General features: G+C 44.2%; 1 protein-coding gene across 2 annotated transcripts in view; it reads left to right on the top strand.

Annotated features, from left to right (window-relative positions):
• The first annotated feature begins 16,669 nt into the window (after window positions 1-16,669).
• The window catches only part of FAM193A (family with sequence similarity 193 member A), an 80,978-nt gene continuing 73,836 nt past the window's right edge, over window positions 16,670-23,811 (top strand). Inside the window, exon 1 of one of the 2 annotated variants that reach the window (XM_049793144.1) lies at window positions 16,670-16,789. The gene's annotated coding sequence lies outside the window, so the exon portion shown is untranslated. Of the gene's footprint in view, window positions 16,790-19,432; window positions 19,470-23,811 lie in introns of those variants that run through there. The other variant, XM_049793151.1, reaches the window with a different exon arrangement.

Genomic DNA, 23,811 nt, shown 5'->3' with positions numbered 1-23,811 from the left:
TTTGCAATATAGGTCACGGTCTGCATCTTGCCTGCGAAGCAGGAGAGTCCCCCCAGGGTCTTCTCGCTGCAAAGGAAATCCTGCCTTGGGAACGGTGGTGCTCCCATGGGTTCGTGCCTGAGAAGGAGGGGAACAAACCACCCAGCTCACAGAGGCATGAATACGTTTGTTGCCTATCGCATTTTAACATCAAATCAAAATGCTCCCATGGTGGATGGCTTACTTATTCCTTTTGCTGCCCAAACAACCACAGACATCAGCCCGGACTCCGCAAGTCTCCATTGCATCAGAGGCCGTGGTTGAGAAGACCTCCAGCTTAGTGAGTGCTCAGTTGCATGACCACAACCGTCATACGCTCCTGGTGAGGACTGGAGGGAGGAGGGGAGATGACTGGAGTTCTCTTCATCTCCATCCATCTTCCTCCTTCCCAGTTTTCCAAACTTCAGGAATTTCTTGGTTAGGCTGGGGCTGACCTTGTCTTGTTCCAACCTCGTCTTGTTCCGACCTCCAGTTCATTTCAATGGGCTGACAGAGATTCAAACATCTGTGCTGTATTGCTGCTTACCATCCTCTAGCCTTTAATTTTATCTTGAACTCTGTGGGACTGGGAAAAGGTATCCTACAAACTGTTCATGTTCAAGGCTCAGGGCTGGTTTTATCAATTTCCCTGTAAAACGTCTAGCATTGATTGCTCAGAGGCAGACAGCAGCCGGGATGAGGTGTTCGTCTGACCTAGCTGGACATCAAAGACTACCCTGCAAGAATAGATGTTAATGTTTTAAAGAAATGCCCATTACATTTAAGTGCATACAGTACATGCTTATGGTTTCCCCACGGAATTAGCAGAAAGAAAACCGAAAAGGAGACAAGCATCTTCTGGGGTCAGCTTTCTGTTTGTTCTCTTAGGACACTGACTGAAATGCATCTGTTAAACCAAGCATCCACTGCTTGCAAAACCACAGGGTGTTATGAAATTTTGAGCTGAAGGAGGTCAGCAGAAAGACTCCAGTTAGGGTAAATCAAGCTTAAAATAAATGTGGTTCTTGGTTTGTGGCAAAACCCTGGAGAAGAAATTCCAGAAAGATGTTTTAAAGTTTAGAAAATGTTCCCCAAGATTTCAGGAGATCCCAGAGGCAGCGAGGGGCCAAATGCTGCATTCACAGCAAGCCCTTCCTCTAAGGAGCCCATGGAAAGGAACATAAACTTTTTGATTTATAAAGTGAGAAACCTTGAAATCAGAGTCTTCCTCAGGCAACTCAAGACTTAATATTAGGCACAAACAACATTTGTAACCATCACCTTAGAGAACAAATTTAAACGAGGATCAAATGATTAATTTTGTTGTTTACAATGTAGGTGCAATGCTCATTCCCACGTGCAAGGACTTGAACTGCATTAGAAAACACTCACCAAGTCGTAAAATAAATGCCTTAATTTATCTTTTTTTTAAACCGGTCTTTAAAAAATGATCACAAATAGATCTTTTCTTTCTGTCTTTTTCTTACCTCCTTTCAAACAATGGACCATCCAAGGGCATCTCTTGGCTACAGCTGCTGCTACCTGCAAGAGAATATATAACAGACTTCACCTCCAGGCATCACCTTGGAAACGGCAGACTGGCTTTATGCAGTGTCCAGAGGAGAGCAGGATGCTTTGCAAGGAAATGAAAAAGGCATTGACCTTCTCCAAAGTGCTCTCAATCTGTTGTTTGGGGTAGGTAACGGTACCCAGGTGGATGCATATTGACATGGGCTGACGCTTGTGGCTCTCAGCCTTGACCCCACAGCCCTGGGCACGGTGGGGTCAGTAGGGTGAGCGCAGTTGGGCGCACAGTTCTCGGTTCCCGGGCCTGGGACGTTGTTTCCAAGATTTGTGTTAATACTGGCAGTGGAGGTCTGTCAAGAACGTCCCTCAATGTCTCTTTTGTTATCGCAAGGAGGAGCCTTTGCACCGCATCAAAACGTTCTGCACCGTGAAGGGAGCCCGTGGCTGTTGCAGCAACGTAACTTCAATTACAAGGAGTTGCATCATGCTAAAATAAATCACATCCTCCGTTGGCTGATGTCATTGTGGAAAGGAATGGCCTCATAGCCTGGAAATCTAAGGCTGTTAATGGACAAAATGGTAATGCATGCATGCAGCTTCTCATGGAAAGGGTTTATTCATTGAAGACAAAGCAGAAAAGCAGTAGCAATCCCTGGAGAAAAAAATAGGTGAGTGACAGAGACACTTACAACGCTGTAGAATGAAATCAGGCTGTTGTTTCTATCTTCCTTTAATCACACCTTATCCAAGCAGCCCAGTATTGTCATCCACCCTCGCTCTGTGCACAGGGAGTAGCTCTGCTGACTGCCACAGGGTCAACTGTAATGTCTCTGTGATATTTTGGCCACCCCAGAGATCCTTTCCAACACAGCACCATAAACAAGGCAAAGTGAAGACCTGGGAAGGCACCTGTGGCATAGGTCAGTCTTGTAGCATTTGTCCTGCTGCAAACCAAGGGGATCGTGCTTGTTTTATCTAATTACCCAGGAATTTTGCAAGAGCTGTCCTGTGCAAAAGGGATGGCAGAGCCGGAGGTGATGCCACCGTGCTCTGGGAGTGTTGCAGCCTGCGGTGACGTGACAGCTACATGTGCCCTTGACTGCATTGTGATTCTCATGAACTGAGCTGTACTTTGTAATGTTTTCACAGCAAAACACAGTATTGGGAATGCTGGTGAGAGGGAATTGGGAAAAATGGCAGAAGGTCAGCAGAGATTGTGTGACTGGGGGTCAGAGAGAGAGCGAGCACTAATTGTCTTCAGGTTGTAAGCTATCTGTGATATTTGTACGTACCTTTACTTCTAGAGGTTATATGGGGGTGCTGTAAGAATAAGGATCACTTCAGCTTGCAGGCAGAAGAATGCTTTTGCTAAAGGTGAAACATATTGAGAACACTCCTGACACTGAAAAGACATTTTATTCCATGCTTGGTCTTGACGAGACAGAAAAGCCTCTTGGGTCAAAGGTGGAGATGCTGCACCCAGAGTGGAAATCGAGCTTTTCCCAGCTTATTGCTTTCACTGCAGGTGAATGACTTGCTGTCCACCTCCCACTATGCAGCCTTCAGCACTGCCAGCTGCTGAAGGAGGGAGGCAATGCCTCCCGGTGCCAGCAGCCACACGTGGCATCAGTAAGGACCCACAAAACCCGATGCACAACTTCCCATCATGGATGGAGGCAAACAGGACTTCAGGACTGAGGACACAATCTCACAATGGAGATAAAGCCAGGAGAAGCTGTCACCAGCTGATATAGCGGGGCTGTGTGCGTGTTGGTGGTCCTTCTGTATCTCTGTGAGCCTCAGAGGAAAGAGGTGGCCACACAGAGCAATTCAGCAGCCATGCAGGATGGCTACAAACCATAAAGCAGGCAGGTTCATTTACTACCTTGACTCTTGCACGATGCCTCGGGCTGAGAAAATCAAATGATCCACAGAGAGTGAAGCAAATGAAAAAATATAAACATCTCTCTCTGGTGCTGGCTGAGGGTCTGGGAAAAGAAGCTCACCTGCATCTCAAGATGATGGAGGCACCGACAGGGCCTCCAGCTTTGGGAAGTGATTGAGTGTGACAATGGGAATGAAGTGAAAACCATTAATTAGCGTCGTTATTGGGAAAAGCAGAACTTTTATATGAATGAGGTAAGTTCATGGGGAAAGTAACCTTTTTATTTACAGATGTTTAAGTTTTTCAGCTGAAGGCCTGAGCTTGAAGACACATGCAGCCATGTGCAGCCTTCCTAGTGCTGTAGCAAAGCCAGGACTAACTTCCCCGACAGTGGTTACAGCTGGGGGGAGAAAAAGAGAAAATGGGTGCTTGGTGTTGCTATGGTTACTCTGAGGCTGGACTTGCTGAGAAAGAACAGGAGGTTACAGTAATTTGGATGTACCCTGAGCATTAATTTTCAAGAAAATGCTTCAATTAATTTTTTTTTTTTTTTTTGAGATAAAGGTTTCATTCCTTGTGCAAAGGAGACATGGATGAGCTCACGTGTCTTGCAGTGGGGCATTCTGAGATTACCACTACACTTAACTGTAGTGCACAGACGTGCAGAGGTGCTCTGCCAATGGGCTGATTTTGCATGTGGGCCTAATAAAGTAAAAGAAGGGGTGGCTCAAAAACTCGACATTTTTCCTTGTCCCCTTTCCCTTTTGTTCTTCTGTTTTCCATAAGCTGCATTTTCTATGCCATCTTATCCTGGTTTCTGCTTCCCTACCCTCCCCTCTTCCCCTCTTGGCTGCCAAAAAGCTTGCTGGCTTCTCTTCAGGAGACCCTCACTACAACTGGAGTCTCAGAAACATCTCCAAAAATCCACATCTTCCTTTCTTCCCTCCAGTCGCTACCTCCCCTCCTGCAACAGTCACTCACGGGACACTCACCTGCTCTCCCTAGCCCACCTCCCGGCTCTTTTGGGACTTGCAGCCCTGTGAGGTCACTGGTTTCTCAGCTTTTTTGGGGGGTACAACTTCCACAGCTGTGGCGTTTCCTTCATTTGCTCCTCACCACGTCCAAGCCCATTTTGTGCTCCTGGCCCAATGACTGCTGGGGACCTGGCAGCTCTTCACTCTGAATGCTGCTTCCCTTCTCTGCTTAGCCAGGTAGAAACGGCTTCTTCTCTCCTTCTTTCTTCTGACACAGGACACGGCAGCTTTGATATCACCACCTTCTACCTCTCCTTCTCTCAGATTAGGCTTTTCATATAAGGCAGCAAGCAAATCCAAGCCCAATCCTGCCTTGGCCCATAGCGGAACCCAGATATGTTTGGGTTTCTCCACCAAAGCACAAAGGCCCTTTTGGTGTCCTTAACAGGCGGCTATTTGACGCCGCATCCTAAATGTCACAGGCGGATTGCGATGTGCCCTAAGGGATGTCCTCCTCATCTCTCCTCCACTTTCCCTCTTCTTTCTGTTCTTACCAATAATTACAGCTGGGGTTAGACAAAGCCTTCATTGTACCAGACCTCCGAGGATAACAGGAGGAAAATGCTGTAAAAACTCACCCAAGTTAACCAGGCAAAACAGATGAGAATTCTTCTTGCAGTTTAACAGCAACAGCAGGAGCTTTTGCCAATTTTATGCAGAACTTAAAAAATTGGTCAGTGATATTCTCTGGAAAAGAGGGCCACATTTTCAAACCTGGGAGGGGAAGAAGATTTTACTTTAACAGCTAAGAACGTGCTCAGCGTGAACTCAGATCTATTTCCCTGAGTTATAGGCAGACCAGTGTCTTACGGAGTGGAAAGTGCTCCATCTCCTTTGGCTTAACATGATGGTGTTCAGACTCCAGCATCTCACTGTAGGTGAGAAAACTGGGACTGTGGCCTTTTGTAAGGCTTTAACAGTGAAAGCACTAAGGAAATACTGTATGTAACTGGTAGAACCAGAACAGTTACTAAATTGCTATGAGATAGTGATTTAGTATTTTATTGCCATTTAAAAAAAAAAAGTTTTTAAACTGCTTTAATAAATGTTTGAGGGATGATGCTTTAACCAACTATCACAAATACTGTGACAAGACAGTGGATATATAACTCCGTACTGCAAATCTGAATTTCCTGAACATTAAGCCATCCTAACACAGGATGACAAAACAAAGAGCACAGCTTTTCATGTGCTGCCAACATTAGATACCAGTTCTTAGATTCTTTTATAGTGATTTGACCTGTGCCAATATAATTCCACTGACTTTTTACATGATGTTACTGTTGTGTTTTGTAGGAGAAAATTATGGTTTAGCTCAACTACAGCCCTTTTTTTACAGATCAACATACGTTATAGATCAGATTTGTAAGGTCCTTGCAATCTTCCGTAATTTATTCTGGAAACAGTAAGATACCATGCTGGAGAGGCTCAGAAGGAAGATTTGCACAGTGGTTTTTATTTCCATTTTATACAAGGAAAACTGAGCCCCAGGAAGTTAAATAAATTGTCAGAATCACACAGGGCATTGGGCAGAAAAAGAAACTCAACCCAGACCCTGCACGTCCTAAGCTAGAGCACGAGCAGCAAGTAACATCCAAGGGGTAACCGAAGTTAGATGGATTTGTAAAGGGTATCCTCAGTAGAAAGTCTTCTTCCAAGAAGCACATTTCTGGCAGCCCTTCCCCTACCAGCTTTCTAAGCTTTCAAGCTGCCAGAAATTAATTGCTCTCTTTGACAAAGCTTTTGAATTTATTCAGGCTGAATCTGCTGCCCTTTCTGGATTCGAGTTATTAACCATTATTTTTATCTACGATGCATCCGGCTAGCACATACTCTTAAATAAAGACATTTTCCACTTTTTTTTTCTTGCACTTTGAAGTAAATAAAATTGCTTGAAATATAGAAAGGTGACCCTCCTTTGAGAAGTGCAGGATTTTCAAGTAAATCTTTAGTGTAGAGTACTTCTCACAGCAGCAAGTTATTTTACTAAAGCACATGATGTAGTGGTTTTATATACCGTTTATTTGCAGTCCTGTAATGAAATATCTTTTCTTTGTTCCAGGCTGTTTCTAATTTAGTCACCAAAAAATAAAAGAATTTGGAGAATACACCCATCTCTTATCTGGCACAACAGCGATGTCATATTTTTAATTTTGAATAAGATGACTAAAAGTGCTTCATTATCCAAAGACAGGGAGCTGTTATATGGCCTGTAGAAGCTGAAATGTGATAGAAATACATATAAATAAAGTTAACATGATCAAACCCAACTACAGCCTGCTTCCCTTGACTTCAGTTGGCAGGAATTGCCTACAATAATGTAGACATTTTAAAAGGGGGAAGAGAAAATTTCTCATTTCTCAGTCAGCCTGGACTCAGGTACCAATTAGCCAGGATGGAGATAATTTACCCTTGAAAAAACAATTTCTGACTATTTAAAGTTTAAAGTTGCAGCACTGTCTCGCTGTTGTTCAAAATCATTTTGGCACCATCCTGGAGGCAACTGGGAGAAGTGGGAGGAAGACTTGCACAGGCAAAGAAAGAAAGAAAGATGCTGCTTTTGTGCCCAAGCTTGCCAGTATTTTCCAGGGGGATACAAACAGGCAGAAATTAATGGAGTGATCCACAGTGCCTTGGAAGCTGCACTTACATGCTCTCTCTTGATGTTCTCTGTAACTGGTAGGGTTGCATGTGGTAAAATGTTTGCAATGTCCAGTCTTTCCTTGTTCCACACCTTTCCTAAACAAACGGCACATGATTGGTGGCACAATACCCTTTCTGAAGGTGGATGCTTTAAAACAAACTGTGGTGCACAACCGTGCCCTGATTTCTCTCTGGATTTAAAGATAAAGGTATGCTCAAATATGTATGCTAAATGCGACCATGGGGGTTAAGTTCCTTTTTATTCATATACATGAACGAGTTGGTGCACGTGTCATTTTTACTACTTCAAAGTAAATAAACAGATACATACATAGATAGATAAACTCAGATGAGCAAAAGCCCTAAAACCCAGCAACTGTAGCCTTCTGCTAATGGTTTGTGCCCAGAAACAGCATACATTAACAAGCCCATCTCTGCTGAAGCTTTTGATATTGCTGTTGCACTTGACAACTCTGATACTGAAGTGGCTCAGAAAATGTCTCTGCCGGCCTTGCTAATGCACAAACTGCCTCCTTGCACTTACAGAAATGCCTCTTGCCAGCACATACTGTGCAAACACGTCAGTGTTTATTAAATCTGAGGCTGAGATGTGGAGCGGCCTCAGTCTCCTCTGATACCAAGGCAGACGATGTTCTGCTCCCTGCAGGATCAGTTCTTAGCTGGTAAATAACGCTATATTCTCATTCTTCGTCAAGTAAATTCCCTTTCTCTGGCAATTACACACTCTTGGAGTGATGCCAGCCATATCCAAATGTGACTTGCCCTTTGGGTAACTTCCTTGAATATTTTCTCTCATAGGGATGAGAGAAGCTCAGAATTATGACACCCTATATTCATATAAATACCATGAAATGGTTTTTTACAGTGAACTTCTTATCAATCCGGCAAAAAGCCCTACTGTGCAAATGATGTCAATCGGTTAGAATAACAGGTAGCTCTTAAAGGACCTGCGGCCAAAACCCAGATATATTTATACTTCCTGCTATGAGGTTTCTGGTGCTCAGCATCTTTTTGGATCACATCATTATATTAACTGCTCAAGTTTTCTGAGGATTAAAAGACCCGGTTTGGACTTTAGGAGACAATATGGAAATGATTTGACAATCCAGGGGCAAGCCCAGTCAGTTCCAATAATCTCACCAAGCAAACTAAATATTTAAGTTGAAGCACAGGTGCTTATTGTGGCATGGAATTCAGTCTGGACTGGAATTTCACAGCTGGTTTTGGTATCTTTGATCTTGGACCAAACACTAGCCCCAATGCCCCAGGCTTGGAGGCATCTCAGCCAGGCCACCTCTGAATCTTGATCTTTACTGAAATGTGCTGCTCTATGAGGAGTGGAAATGAAGTTTCCCATGGGGTTGGACCCTGCATCTCTACATTCCTTCCCTTCCCCTCCTGGATCTCTCATTTCGTCTCTGCCTGGCCAGGCAAGAAGCAGCATCTTTTATGCCGTGCTTGAAGTTACACATGGGCTGACTCGCCAGCAGGTTCTTGACTCTTGTTACAGATGAGAGACTGAAAGTGTTTTTCCCTTTGTGGGGCTACCCTGGGGATGTAAAAGTTAATGTCCACCTAAAACTTGTAGGATGGCATATCTGGGGGATCTCTGCCTGTGTCAAATGGGACTGAAAGTGATTGGTGGATTAAAAAAATTCTTAAGCAGGTCACTGAGACAAGGTAGTAGCATATGATTTGGTTTCCTTTGCACACTACTGCTAGAAACAGCTTATAGAAATTAGTTTTCTAGCTTACTTCTTTTTTAGTGCTTAAACTGATATGTTCTTTGGCAGCCAAAAACCTTACTCCAAACATGGGATGTGTCTACTGCACTGGTGTCAAACGGTTCAGATTAACCTTGTGTCAGAAGCCAAAGCAGCAAAACTTAGTTTTGGTGCCTTGTCCTCCACTGTGTCATGTAGCTAAATCATCATGGTTTGGTGGTAGGTGTCTGCACCACAGCATAGGGTGCAAAGATGGCAGGCTCATGGGGGTTTGAATCCACTCCTGTAGAGGAGGTAGAGGCTTTTGACGCACCTCTTCTCTCTCAGATTCTGCTCAGGGTGGGGACAGAAACAGGGACTGGCACATTGCAGAAGATCTGGGGAAGAGAGAGGCAGAGATCAAGAACCTGAAACACACAGGATTATCAGCTTCATCAGTGTTCCTGCTAGTCTGTTTGAGCAAGGCACCATAAAAACCAGTGCCATAAAAACCAGTGCCCTGCCATGGCTTCAAAACTTCCTCAGGGTGCCCCGTGTTTGCTCCCCTTAGCCTTCCCACACACAGAACATGACTTCTGGCCCTTCTGCCCCACCATGAGATCTACATGCCCTGCTCCTTGCCAAGCCGAATTACAATTACTGCCAGCACTGAATCATTATTGCTTGGATTTGATCCACGTATTGCTTTTCCAGCTCGCTCTCCACCCACCCCTAATAAAGGACGGGCAGTGCCCTCACTTTGCTGTCATCCCTGCCCTCCTCCTGGGCAGTCATTCCCAGGGGAGCACCCACATGCTCCTCATTCAGTAAGCAGGGAAGCTGTCAAAAAGTGCAATGAAGAAGGCACGTGTTCCAGATGCATGAAATGACACTGGGCTTCCTGAAGACGACAACGCTCCAGGCATGGCTCGTCCAGCCCGCCTGGCCTTGGCACCACTAACACTGCCATTTCCCTCTGCCAGGCAAGGCTGTATCCAGCAAAGTCTGGGCTGCGGGAGAGTTACTAACATTTTAACAGGGACGGTAATTTGCCTGTGCAGTTGAACTTTTTCCGTAACCACCTGTTCTCCATTACTCAGTATTTTTAAGGTTGGGACCAGAGATCTTTTGGAAAACACGTTGCCATCCAGCAACTGATTTGGGAGCATCCCAATACTAAGTGAAATTTTAAGAATGTTGTTGATGGTGGTCAGGTAAATTGGGCTTTTCTAGGCTTAAAGTTCTCCACTTCTTTCTGTTCAACCAGGAAGGACAAAAGATGCTGTCTGTGACTGCTGCTAATTGCCCAGTGTCATGCTGGTGGAGAGATGTTCCTACCCAGGACTCCCTCTCTCCTGCCATCAAAGAAGGGTGGCGTGAGCCCATAAAATGCCTCACTGTCACTCTGGATCCAACTGATCTACAAATGGCAATTAAAATTCATTAACCTGATTGCTCAGAGACAAGCAGAGGGAAACTGGAAATTTTTATCCCTTTTCTCTGTTGGGTTTCTCAGACATAGGGTGGAAACCTGGGTGATCCATGAGCTCTGTTGAGCATCCTCATGTTATGAAGAGATCTGCTACTACAACCACAACTCAGTGATAGGGAAAAATAAATTATATGGGATATTTTGAGGAAGCAGCTAAAAGAAGAGCCATGAGATATTATTTTTTTTCCCCTGTGGTGATAAATTTTAAAGCCAAAGAAGCAGAAAGATAAACATTAAGAAAGATTCACAAGCTGCATTGTTAATTTTGATAATGTTAAAAAAGCTCCAGTTCAACAAGTGCAAAAGCAGAACATGCTTTTATTGGCACAACTTGCAATAAAATTGGATGTGTGCTTGTAGGTGTTAATGGCTGCCAGGAGGCAGGTTCTGATCTTTCAGCTGTCATACTCTGGGTTAAAACTGATGGATGGATTTAGCATCTTCTAAAAGGTGAAATGAAAAGGTCGAAAGAGCCCCATACCTTGTTATACAGCAGTAGCTGGAAAAGGGAGAAACTCTACTAGAATAATTCTGACCTGATGGGCAGAACCAACCCAAAATGCTGGGAGTACTCTAAGCGAATGGCTGCCAGTGCTTAATTTTAAGGGTTACTGGCAATAATGGTGGAAGAAAAAGGCAGAGAAGGTGAACGTCCCTGGTGACCGTGGCCTTCAGAGGGAGCAGAGAGCCTGGGCTCCTTGAGGCACAGAGCTGGCTGGGCAAGCAGGACTGGAAACTGTGAGCAAGGAGACTGCTGCTGTATTTTCCTACTGCGCAGGGACTCGGTGAATAGAGAAGATCACGCTATGGAAATATCCTCTTCACTCCCCCAGCACACCAGCAAAGCTCTCAATGTGTAAGTTAACACCTCTGCTGAAAGGTGGAAATTAGATTTTCTTCCAAAACTCCCGCTGAGAGACTAAACTTCATTCCACATACACTTCATTTCAAGGGTTTGAAAGCATCTGAAAGCAGCCTTGTCCGAGCTGCTCTGCTTCATTTTGAACTGCGGCTGGTATTGGTGGTAGGACATCCTCCTGCTGTGTGCCAGCAACCTGCAGGTACACCATTGCCTACGTACAGGTATATCTCATGCTCTTGTTAGGAAAAACTAGAACCAGTACAGCGTCTTATCTGCAGTCTTAGTACTGATGTGCAAAATGTTTCTTTGTAACTGTTTCAATAGGCAACAACGGACAGCAATGGGGCTTTTAAATGCAAAAAGGCACCATATTTCATTATGTAAAATGTCAGCTCGCGGAGAGCAAAATTACATGACATAACCCATATTTCAGTGGCCAGATTTAAGCAATGCTTTATAAAATGCAGGTTATGTTTCAAAAGACATTCTTCAGAATAGGCTGAAAGAGTTTTCTCTGAGGGGGGGAAAAGTTCAGAATCAAAGGAATATTGGGAAAAGAGTTGCTGAATTAAGATCAGTTCAGTAGACATACATTTTCTAGCATTCCCATTGTAAGAAACAGACCATCATCCAGTTTATTTACTGAGGTATTCGGAAGGAAAAAAAAATAGTTTTCTTGCTTTTCTGCTTCTGCATTTATTGTTTATAACTTCAGCACAACACGGGAGTCTTTCAGCACTGGCGCTGTGAACAAGAACCTAGGAATCACACATCTACTCAGCTACAGCACGTACCAAGTCAAGGTTTCCCTGGGATATTTTTCTCCATGGCAGATGCTCTGGAGCAAGTCTGACTTTCTGCAAGACCTCTGTGCTTATGGCTTTAAAGAATACATTGTTTAAGGACCAGCAAAGATTGTCTAGAAAAAAGCCAATAACCATAAAGCCAAAGAGGTCATAAAGCTCCTGAAATCAAATTTTATTATACAACGTGTGAGATTATTTTTGTTTTGTGCTAAACCTCTTCAGCATTAGATAAAGTTTTCTCAGCTGAGGCATCTGGCTGTGAAACAAATTCCAGAGGAGATTAGGTGAAACTGAATTTGGCCATCTAAAGGAAAACCTGCAGTCCTTTGCTTTACAGAAAGCCTTGCTAGAAGAATGACGTTGCTTGCATCATTCTTCAGTTTAGTCCCACCAAGCAACAAAACCTCTCTCAACCAAAGCCAATAAATTGATAACCTTATCCTGAGAACGTTTTCTTTCTTTGAAAAGGAGGCAGTGCCTGGGACTCCACGACGGCCATCCAGAACTTGTTGTCAATGTCTATTGTACGTAGAAGGAGCTCAGATACTCTGGCATTGGCTATGAGAACTGGAGGTAAGCTGATTAAAAGGTATTTAGTGTAGGTATATGCTGTGATGCTGCTTTAGTCATCTATGTGCCAGTTTGTAATCATGACACTATTGCTGTGTGACCACAGACAGAGCTCTTCTGTGAGACCTCGGTCACCTCCAGGTGCTTTCCCAAAGAGTGGTGGGATGTGAGTTTGGTACATGGATCATGGAGGGGGTCTCTCACCGTTACAATGATGCTTAAATCAAAAGTGATAGAAATGCAAGGCTGGAAGAGCCCTATCATGCCATGCTGTGGCAAGGTCTAGTCCAGTAGGTCCTCTTAACCCAACCTGGGGAGAAGACAGAACAGCCTCGGGAGGTGAACCATGTGGACCTCTAATGCCACAGCCCCTGTCAACACTCCCATGAGATGAAATGTCTGGGCTCAATATTTTCAAAGTGTTTTCACTTATGCGTAAATACATCCTTCCCCATGCCCACACACGTGCCTGTTCACTCTCCTGTTGAGAAGCCTTTCAGAAAAATGAACTTGCTATTAAAATGACAGCTTGTTGGATAGCAAAGATGAATTAGTTCTAGTTGCAGAATAGCTACATTGACAAATTGCTTAAGTTCTGTAATGTTAATGTCAGTGAAAAACCCCAGGTCTTCAGTAAAACGGTAGCAGTATGGGAAAAATGCAGAGAAAACCAGGACCTCAAAGTAAGTTTTGGAAATGTAAATAAAACAGTAGTTCTGTGAATCTGGGTAATTACAGAGTGGTGGGGAACAGAAGGCCAGCTTTAAACTCTTCTTGGGGCTGCCTTGCATGTGAGTTGCTCTTTTGACTTCAGTCTATTACTAATGTCACCAAGTAGCACTTGCAGAATTAAGAACTACATGTGTAATTAAAAACCCTCAAAACTAAAGAAACCATAACTTTTAACCTCCCTGGCACAGAGACTATTATTTAAAGAACAGTAACGATTAGCAGATCTCATATTTTTTACTTGAAGTTACAACAACAGTTCAGTGTGTAGATTCCCTACATCATTTTGTGTGCAATGGGAGACCAGCACACAGCGAGGCAGTAAAAACATATTGAGTTTTCCCAGCCACCTTGGCATCTTGAAGGCAGAACTCAAAGGTAACTGTGATCTGCACAACTCTCCATATGGCCTTTTATTGACTTTATGGCTCAGAGAGAAAACTACAATGCTGCTGAAACTGGGGCTGGTTCAAAGGAAGAGCATGGGAAAGCACTGCAATGGTCTGCACTGTTTAGGCAGTGAGTTTTTATAAATGTCATTCCTGGAAAATGTGAAAAATTTTCAGAGTACAAATAATTTCCCCCCCTAAAGGATTTTGAAGTGCAATGCCATGCTTTAAATTAACAATGAGGTAAATTAAAGTTAGTTTGTTCAAATGACTGAGTTTATTTTCTTAGGGATGAGGTGGAATGTTTTAAGTAATTTGATTCAAGTAAGGGCAAGAAACTTAGTTGTAGGTCTTCACAGCAGTCAAATTAATTTCCTTTCCCTTTTGCCCCGGTTCATACAAACGTTCAAATCCACCACCAAAGTGGCAAGTTCATTTCCAAAACAACCTACTGGCTCAACAGCTAATTGTAAGTTAAAAACAAGGTGTGGTAGCTGAGTTCAGTTCAAAACCATAAAAATACTTCAATTTCCCTGAGCACCAGTATTTACTTGCAGGTTTAAAAAAAGACCCTGACCTGCACAGTTTATAAAAACTTACTATCCTGCACTGTGAATTTTCTTTAATATTGAAAACTGGATTTAAAAAAAAATCACTGGATGGCCCTTATTTTCTGAAGTGTAAAAGGAAAACACTTATGTTTCTATAATGAGAGTATGGGAATTAAATGCTGTGATGTCAGACTAAGTAGTATTACTTTAGCTCCTGTACAGTTGAGTGATTTTACTATAATAGTTTCCTGTAATAATGCTTTTTATCTGTAATACATAGGGGATAGAGAGACTGACAAAGCTGTAATCTTTCTTTCAGAAGCATGGTGTTAAATGAACAGGGGCCAAGTGAAAATATAATTCTGAAAGGAAGATAAAGACGGCCCTATATAAGACTGAAATAAGACGTGTCACCATTTCAAGTGAAAGATGTTAGCTTTGAAATTAGTGCCATATATTAAGAAGAGATGTCATATAGAGTCAACTTCGAATTTATGCTACAAGGCCTAGAATTTATTTGTTTGTGGCAAAAGGCTGCATACAATCGCCTGAATTTTGTACAGCCCCTACTCTTGCCACTGCTATTTGCTGTTTATGCAGCGCTGTGCGTGCTGAGCATTGAATGCCTTCATGAAGTCTAGGGCCCAGCCCCCAAAACCTCACCATTTACTAGACCACAGAACGAACAAACATGTTTTCCTGGTTTCACAGCTGCCTGCGTGTACTTGCAAAGCTCCTCCATGTGTACTGAGGCAAACTAAGCCTGGAACAGCTTCAGCATGGATGGTAACTTCTACTGGAGCTGCCAACCGCTCATCAGGACGTGCCGAAATTAGTGTCTTCTTCCATTTCTCTCCCCAAACTCCTGAGTTGTCTTCCTTGTGACCTTTTAAGTGTGTATGGTCATCGGTGAGTGAAAGGCAAATAATGCTGGTGCCCCTGAACTATACTCTGACCCACCATCGCTACTGTGAAATGCCATCACAATTTTAACGCTGCAATAAGATTTCATACTGCCCTAAGTTATCACCAGGTTTAACATGCTAGTATCTATTATTTTTACATCACGCCGCCCAGTCACATCAAAGGCCACCGCTATGGTACTTCATCTTCCCTGGGCCCTCACGTGCGATTGCGGAGAACAACCCGGGGAAACCACGGCGACTGCGGCGGTGGTTTATAATCCGCTAGCAGGTGTCGACGGTGGAGGAGTAGCCTGGCTGCCACGGCTGGTGGCCGTTAGGCTACCGTTAGCCTCCTTCGGCCTAACCTGGAGGCTGGTACCTCAGGCCTGAGGAACCCCGTGGCTGAGGCCCACCGGCCTCACAGCCAAAGGCCTCGGGGCGCCTCAAGGGCCTTCAGTCACCAGCCTGAGAGAGAGGTGCAACCTCCATTTTCAGCCCACCCTCCCCGGGATTTGGGGAAAGCGGGGTTCGTGGGGTGCTGAGGGCTGCGGGGAGTGTGCGTGGGGTGGGTGGGTGTGAGCACAAAGCTGGTCACGCAGAGCGACGTGCGACGCCAAAGCAGTCCCGCATGGAAGGGCTGTGTTCTCTCAGAGCAGCGGGTGGGCTGCGGCCCCTTCCGTGGGAGGCTGACCCCCCCCCCGCGGAAGGAACCGCAGCCCACCCGCCGCTCTGAGGCAAAAGGCAACCCTTGGCGCCTCGACCCCCGGCGGGAGCGCCCGGGAGCTGCGGCCCCTTTAAGGCGCGGGGGCGCGCGTCACGTGGTGCTCGCCGGCTCCTGGGCGGCGGTGTAGTCCCTTGACCGGGGTGGCAACGTCGGCCGGCGGGGCTAACGGCGGCGGGGGGGACTACAGCTCCCGGCGGGCACCGCGGGGACGGATGAGCTCACCGGCCGCGCCCAGGCGGGTCTCGCGGTGTACGCCGGGAGCTGTAGTCCGCCGCCCCCCTTCGGCCGCGGGCTGTGGCGCAGCGCGGGAACTACGTCTCCCAGCGTGCCGCGCGGGGCGGGTTCCCGTCAGCGCAAGGGGGAGCCCCCCGACGTAAAGGGGGATCACTTTCCCCTTGTGTCCGCCATATTGGACGGTAACTCTGGTCAGCGGCGCTGGGGCCGAGGGAGTCCCCGTTGCCGTGACAGTCGGTGCGCTCCGCTCCTCGGCGCCCGGGGTGGCCCGTGCCCCGGCCCTGCCCGTCCCCTCCGCTCCCGGGCGCTCGCCGCGGCCCCGCGCCCCTTCCCCTTCTTCTCCTCCTCTTCCTCCTCCTCCTCCTCCTCCTTCCCCCCCTCCCCCGCCCCGCTCCCTCCTCCCTTGCCCGGGTGTCAGGCACGATGAGTCCGGCCGACGCCAAGCGCGGAGCCAAGCGCCGGAAGAACAAGCGGGGCGGCGGCCTCAGCAGCACCGGCGGGCCGGGACCCAGCGGCGGCGGAGGCGCCGGCGGCCTGGGCAAGGCCGGGGCGGCGGCGGGAGCGGCCCCACTGCGGGCTGCGACCCAGGCGGCCGCCGCCTCGCCGAGCGCGGTGGGCGGCCTGCTGACAGCGCCGGCGACGGCCGCCGGCAACGGAGCCCTGGGCGGCGGCGGGGCCGCGGCGGGACACGGCGAGGTGAGGCGGGAGGTGGTGGTGGCGGCGGCGGCGGCGGCGGGGGGTGGGGGTGCTGAGGCGGGCGGCGGTGACATCCCGCTGCGGCGGGCCCGGCACACACCCACCCACCCGGGCGGGCGGGCGGTGCTGGCAACCGGGGAGGGCGGCGGGGGGCTGCCGCCGCGCCATCCGCCCTCTCCTCCTGCCCTTTTGGTCGGGTGCGGGCCCCGGGGCCTCCGCGGGGCGGGGGAAGGGAGAGCTGGGCCCCTGGAAGCGGCGGGGGGCCGCGGCGCTGCCCTGCCCGGCGGGGCGGTGGGGCTGGGCAGTGTCCCCGGCTCCCCACCCTTTGTGGGGGAAGGGCAGCGCAGGCTGCTCGGGGCCGTGTCGTCCTGGGGTTTCTCCTGAAATCCCGGCAGGAGCCAGCTCCGGGGTCCCCGTCCTCCGGGGTCTTGGGGCTGGGGCCCCACCTTAATGGAGGAGCTGTAAGAAATAGGTGGGCGGGCCTTGAAAAAGCAGAAATATACCTTTGTGTATGTTTCTTTCCACGGATGTTGGAGCCCTTTTTGCAGCGGACAACTTCGTTAGGCGCAGGAGGTTCATTCTAGCTTGGGCTGTGGTTTGCACTCGTGCCTCAGAATAATTTAGATCTGTTACATTATTTCATAATACGGTGAAATTTATTGGGAGCACATTGTGTGGTTTAATTGGTCTTTCTTTTTTTTTTTTTTTTTTTTTTTTTAAGAAAAACTGCTCAGGGATTATTGGGCCTTTAGAAAGGTATCCTGCTGGCTCAAGTGACAAAAGACTTAAGTTTATGTTCCTTTCTCTCATAAAGGTTACTCCAATTTTTTTGTTATCTACACAAAGCTTGCGTTTAGGTATCATATTTACAAAAGCATTTCCTGCTGACAGCATCTTCAGACTTTCATGTGTAAGTCATACAGCCTGGTCCGTTTCCTCTCTTGCTCTCATAAACTTGTTGTACATGTGAGGGGGAAATAGAAGAAATGGCTCTTGTGATGTAGAGTATCTGAAATACCATGATGTAACAAATGTTTTTTGTTGTTTTCCGTGTACTTTTGTGCCCATCTATTTTGCTAGGTCAGCAAGCAATTTGATGACTGTAGATTAACTTCCACCCTCCTTGAAACTTGTCTTTCTACACTCTCATATTTGGTTACCCCAAATCCACAGTGCTTTAGATTAACCATTTCTGTATGTCTGTTCTAATCTGACACTTATTTCAGGAATAATTTCCTTTTGGGACAGTAGCCCTTGTGTGATTTAGATATCCAGAAGAATGATGTTCATAATGGCAAAGAGGTGTGCGAGTTTTTATTTGTAACTTTGCAAGTCATCACTAAACTCTGTTCCAGTTAAACCTGTAGCAGGAAGATGCATCTTGTTTTGTTTTACATCTCTAAATTGCAAGCTCTTACAGGCACAGGTTCCTAGGTATTGTTGGAATAAACATGATAATGATAAGGGAAATAAGAAAAAAGTAGTGGAGTGGGAATGTCCCAGCAGAATGGGACATTGATGTGATTCAAGTAGTGAAGGCTCTGCTATCACTGATACTTTGATCTGTTTGTATCTTGTGGTTATGTCTAGTCTAGGACTTTGGTTCTAACCTAATCACTCTGTATCAGATCTTTTTGTGAAATTCATCTTAAAAGGGCAACATCACTGCTAGTCTTCCTACTTCATGTTTCTTCTTTCTTTCAGACCAGGTAGTTGCTAATAAAATTTCTCAGTCTTCAGGAGTCTTCACTTGGAAAGTATAAGTAATATCGTCAAAATTAAATACAGTATTTCAGCACTAAATTTCTGGGAAAATTCTTCTGTATATTACATGTACTGGTATGTTATCCATACTGTTATAAGTATGCACAACATGTTATTTTGAATGCATTTGTGACTTTGTCTTAATTGATCTTTTTTGCCTGCGCTCTTAGATGTGTATGCAATTTGTCAAATGTTTCCATTTCACTTAACAGTGTGGTGCAAGTGGTTCTGAAGACTGACGGACAAACGGGGAATTAAGAAGTTGGTTGAATAGATCAGTTAGTTAAGCTAGAATAAACCAGCAACACAGACCTTAGTTAATCAAACGGTAAGCATATTAGAACTAGATTTTGAGGATAGATATACCCCTGTGCTCAGTTTCTGAAAGGTAAATGCTTATACTCTATAATACTCCTTTAAAGTTGGTGTTACTTCTTCCATGCTGGTTTCAGTGACCTTTTTCTTGACATTTTCGATACCTTTCCAACGGTAGTGACATCTGAAAGTTGCCACTACTTAAAAGTTAACTGATAATCTTGTTTCAAAGATGAAATCTTAAAGCATCATTACATGACTATTACTTGCATGAAAATGCATTTTCCTTAATGGTTAATAATGTGCTAGTTAAGGGTACATGGTCAAAACAAGACTTTGTTCTTTGAGTGAAAGACTAGCATATGTTGTTTCTGGATGAAGTTGAGAAAGAAAACTGTATATTTTACATGACTGATTGCTTCTAAATTAGGTGCAATATTTATTTTGGCTGGATGGAGAGTAAGCAACAACTAATAACTGTGAAGTAGTAAACTGAGTTGCTTTACTTTCATCTTACACAGAATATTGTGAAGTTCCCATTAGTGGGTAAGAGAAATCATCAGCCAGTTCTCTGCTGGACAAACTTGAATGTTTAATCTCTGTAAGTATATAAAATATTAAAACCCCCAGAATTTCATATTTGCTGCACAGCATAATGTTTTCTACTTCTTAACGTGCTTTCTGTTTCCGTCTTTCCTCGCTCCCCTGGTTTTAGGGCATCCATTCTGGATGTGGTGGGCACATCCTTCTACTAATGTTCTATTAGATGCTTCTTCCAAAATTTCTCTAAAATATAGAGTGAAACAAGATGTTTGAGGAATGATCCCGTGTGTGCTCCGTCTTCTTGTGTGTCAATAATTGTTCAGAATGAGGTATACTTTCAACATGCTTTATAAAACAGGTTGAACAGAGTTTTAAATTGGATATATTTATGCTTGAAACTAAAAGCACATGTGCCAGTATTGAAATTCTAGCTAAGCCTGTTAGAGCTAACAAATACATTTTAATTGAGGTTTTTGTACATCTTATCTGGAGGGGTTTTTTAAGACTGTAGGCTAAATTCTGCATTAGAGTACATGCTAAGTCTTGTTCTGGGATGCAAGTGGGCAACTCCTAATGGAATCTTCCTGGAAGCTATGTTGCCCCATGCACATGCTTTGTAGCATCCAAATTCATCCTCTCTAGCACTGTCAGATGTTTTAGAAGGGTAGTGAAATTAAGGATGCTTTGGCAGTGTTTCAGTATCTCAGTTTTGGAAACCTGTAACTGTGTCAACTTTAACTGGAATTGGAAACAAAGTCATTTAGTTGTGTGGCTGTTGGAGGACTTCCCTAGGAGTTGTATTTTTTTCCTTACAGAACTATTTACAGCAATGTTGTGGAGTGAAGAGTCAAGTATCCTATAAATAACAGTAATTTGTAACCAGCAAATAAAATAAATATTTTGAAGTTTAATGTATATATTTAAAGAACTAGATCTTGCTTTCTGTTGTTGGTTGTTTTTTTTTTTTTTAAATTCAGTAATGCATTGCATCAGGCCTTCATAATTTGATCCTATAAATTTTTCACTGACAGCTGGATTATTGATGCTGTGAGATGCACTGATTATCTTTATCAACCACTGCATAACTCATAGATATACTGTAGTAAAATTGGCTGTTCCTCAATACGTTCAGGTACTTCAGGGTGAAGAGTTGTACATCCATGGCTGATCAGCCACAGTAGTAGTTTTTGTTATAGGCCTGACTGATCTTGTGTTAAGGGGAATAATTTAGTAGCCATTTTACAATTCTCTTGCATTTTTCAAAGTATTGTTTGTCTGTCAAGGGTAGTAATGTGTTAAATCTTTTTACATTTGAGAGCTGTCTGTTTTAGAGTTTTCATAAAATATTTCACTGGACTGTTCCATTATTATGAGATACTGCTTTTAAAATAGAGATTCTATACATAGCAGACCATACATTGCCATCTTCTAGACCCATTTTTTTCCGCAGCTTTGTAGTTCATTGCATTTTACTGATATCTGTGCTTGATTTGTTGTTTGAGATTTTCCCTTTTCTCCCCCCCCCAACCCCCATGATTCAAACATTCAAAAGAAATAGTATACAAAAGAGGAGCTTTGTCAGGAACTCAGAAGTTCAGCAAATAGCTAGCTTTTGTACTTTTATGTAGGGCCTCCTCCTCTCCAAAAGCAAACTTATTCTGGCCAATTTTTGTCAAGGCTCAGGTAAAATAGATAAATTTCAATAAATAAAATAGTGTTGTAACCTCTACTGTTCAGGCTGAGGAAGCAGGTAGTTCTCTAAACGCTCATAACGCTTACTCGATGAAAAATAAGTCTTTTTGACAGTCTGGTAGCACATTTGTTCCTCTGACAAAATGAAGTTCTCTCTCTCTCTCTCTCTCTTTTAAAATAGACATGCAATCCCTGCCCTGAAAAGCTTATGCTCTGCTTGTTGTTTTTTTTTTTTTAAATAAAAGGAGTTGTAACAGAATGGGATGAAACTACCAGGATTTGGTTTAGGTGGTGTGGTTGAGTTAACTTGCTGATTTAGAAAGAGAATCTATTGTGACTTAAATGAATCTAACTAGAACATTTCAAACTTTAAAACAAGCTTAATGGTTGCATAACATTCACATTAATAGCTCTTTCTTAGCTTCTTCCCATGATCAGTTAAGGCATTTTTCAGCTAATAGATCTGAGACCACAGGCACACATATTAGTGGTTTGTTCAGATCTTGTAATACTGCTCCTGGGAAGTGTGTGCCTGTGTGTACTCATGACCTTGACGTAGATTGAATCTCCGAGCACTCCGTTTCTCCCCCACCTCCTGCACCTGCTATATCATGGTCAATTGATAACAAGAATAATCGGTTGTGAATTGTTAAATGAAACATGTGGGAAGTGTGGCCAAAAAAATGGCATCTGGTTCAGCGGTGTCTGATCTGTACTAGCTAAGTATCCTCCTATGGCTTTGTTATGAGACATTTAATTCTGGGTGTGAAGGTGAAGTTTGGGGTTTTGTGTGGGTTCCCCCCCCCCCCCCCCGCTGTATTGGTTGCAAAATGGTTGAGAGAGATTGAGAGAGAGAAATCTTTTACTCCAGAAAACATAGTGAATCCCTTCCTCTCCAGACTTTTGTTTCCTGACTGTGAAAACAAAACCTTGTTGATTTAATTTGGATCTAGATTAATGTGAAAAGTTAGTTCTGAAATACATGCATATTGATGAGAATATTCAGGGTTCTTGTCCTGCAATTGATCCCAAACAATATCTGAAGCTTCATTTAGGTATTTAATATCACATTCTTTTCTTGGTTATAGCATTTATCCTTTTGCAGCGGTATCCCATCTTGAGGGGACCCCTCAGATCCTTTCTCCTTTACAGTCTGTGCAAGGAAGGGATCCAGGCTTACTCTCTTCTCCTTGCCTGGCAAGGAGAGCTGAGTGGATGTAGAAATTCAATTTGATGGTGTTTGGTGCCTACAAGACTAATGTTTAGTCCCTGATGTATGTGTAGCGAGGGTGGTCCTTATTAAATACAGGTCTGCTGAAGATGTGTTGTGGAAAAGTTATTAGGAGAAATAACCGGAAAATAAACTTGCTTTGCTTAGAATGTACGGGGCTTCATGGATGTGCTAGGCAGTGTTCCAGGTTTATATGGATCTGGGTAATCAAAAAAGATTTAATATTTGTGGGGGCTCCTTCACTGGTGGGAAAGGAGGTCATATATCCTCTTTTATTAAGGTAATGAAAACAGTTCCTACATTTTCCTTTCTTGTGCTAACTTTTTTATTTTAATAGTGACTGAGGTAGCTTTGGACTGGTCTGCTTTGAGAAAGCATATTCCGTATGTGGAATTTTCTAGGATAATTAAACAGAAGGAAAAATTTGAGTTAAGTGGATAAAAGAATGCTGCAGTTCAGTTCTCTTTCTCCGCTAATATCTTAATCTACAAGTTCCAGATTTCTTGTGCTGCAAATGAAGAGTTCAACTGGGAAATGACATTTATGATGCCACTCTTAATGTTATTATGGGAACTACCCAAATTGAGGCTTGTCTGAGAAGGCAGTAAAACAAATATGCCATTATTTTTTTGACATAAGAATTACTTAATTTTATATTGTAAAAATTCAAGGCAGCCTATGACATAAATGACCTTCACCTCCTAGCCATGTGAGGAAACACACTAGAAATAGTATTAAAGATAGGTCTGAGCAACATAGTAATTTTCCTGAAGTATATATTTTCTTTTTTATATCTTTTCTATTTATTTTCTTAAATAGAATGTACAGCTGCTTTAGTGGTGCAGAAGTTAGTCTGAGCACTGCTTTATGAAGTGGATTTTAAGGGAAAAAATCAATGGGGTTGCCTGCAAGCCTGTTTGAGGCTGTTGAACTGAAGTTGTTCATGTTAGACTGGTGATAGTGCTGGAGAAAAAACTTTCTTAGTGTGTGAACTTTAACCATGTTCTTAAATAATCAACTTGCAATCTGTTGCACAAGCCACAAGTGTAGTTCTCCCCATCTCAAAATTCCTAGTAATGATAGAATACACTCAGGTGTCTGAGAGGGAGGCACTCCTGTTCTGCATCACTCTGTAGAGTGGTCATCTCTCTCCATTCTTTATTAGAGGAAGCCTTGAGGGACTTTGGTACAAGCTGGGTGCCCAAAGTTGGATAGTATGAAAAATCTCTGTAGGGACGCCATGCTTGGCCTCTACTTGCCTATTCAGTTATGGCTTCTTCCTTTTTTTTTTTTTTTTTTTTTTTGGGAAGTTGGAGCTCAGAAGGGTTGAGATGAACTTTGCTCATTTATAGGGAGGAAACAGAAGATTGACTCCGCTGTGCATTTCTCAGAAGAAAAGCTCTGGGCACTTCCATGAAATATTGCCATGCATAGTCTCTTCTCAGGCCTAGAGAAACAAACCAGAATAGATTGCAGA

This window comes from Accipiter gentilis, chromosome 3 (genome assembly GCF_929443795.1).
Source record: "Accipiter gentilis chromosome 3, bAccGen1.1, whole genome shotgun sequence".
In the NCBI taxonomy this organism is placed as follows: Eukaryota; Metazoa; Chordata; class Aves; order Accipitriformes; family Accipitridae; genus Astur; species Astur gentilis.
This window is presented reverse-complemented; position numbering and strand designations above follow the sequence as displayed.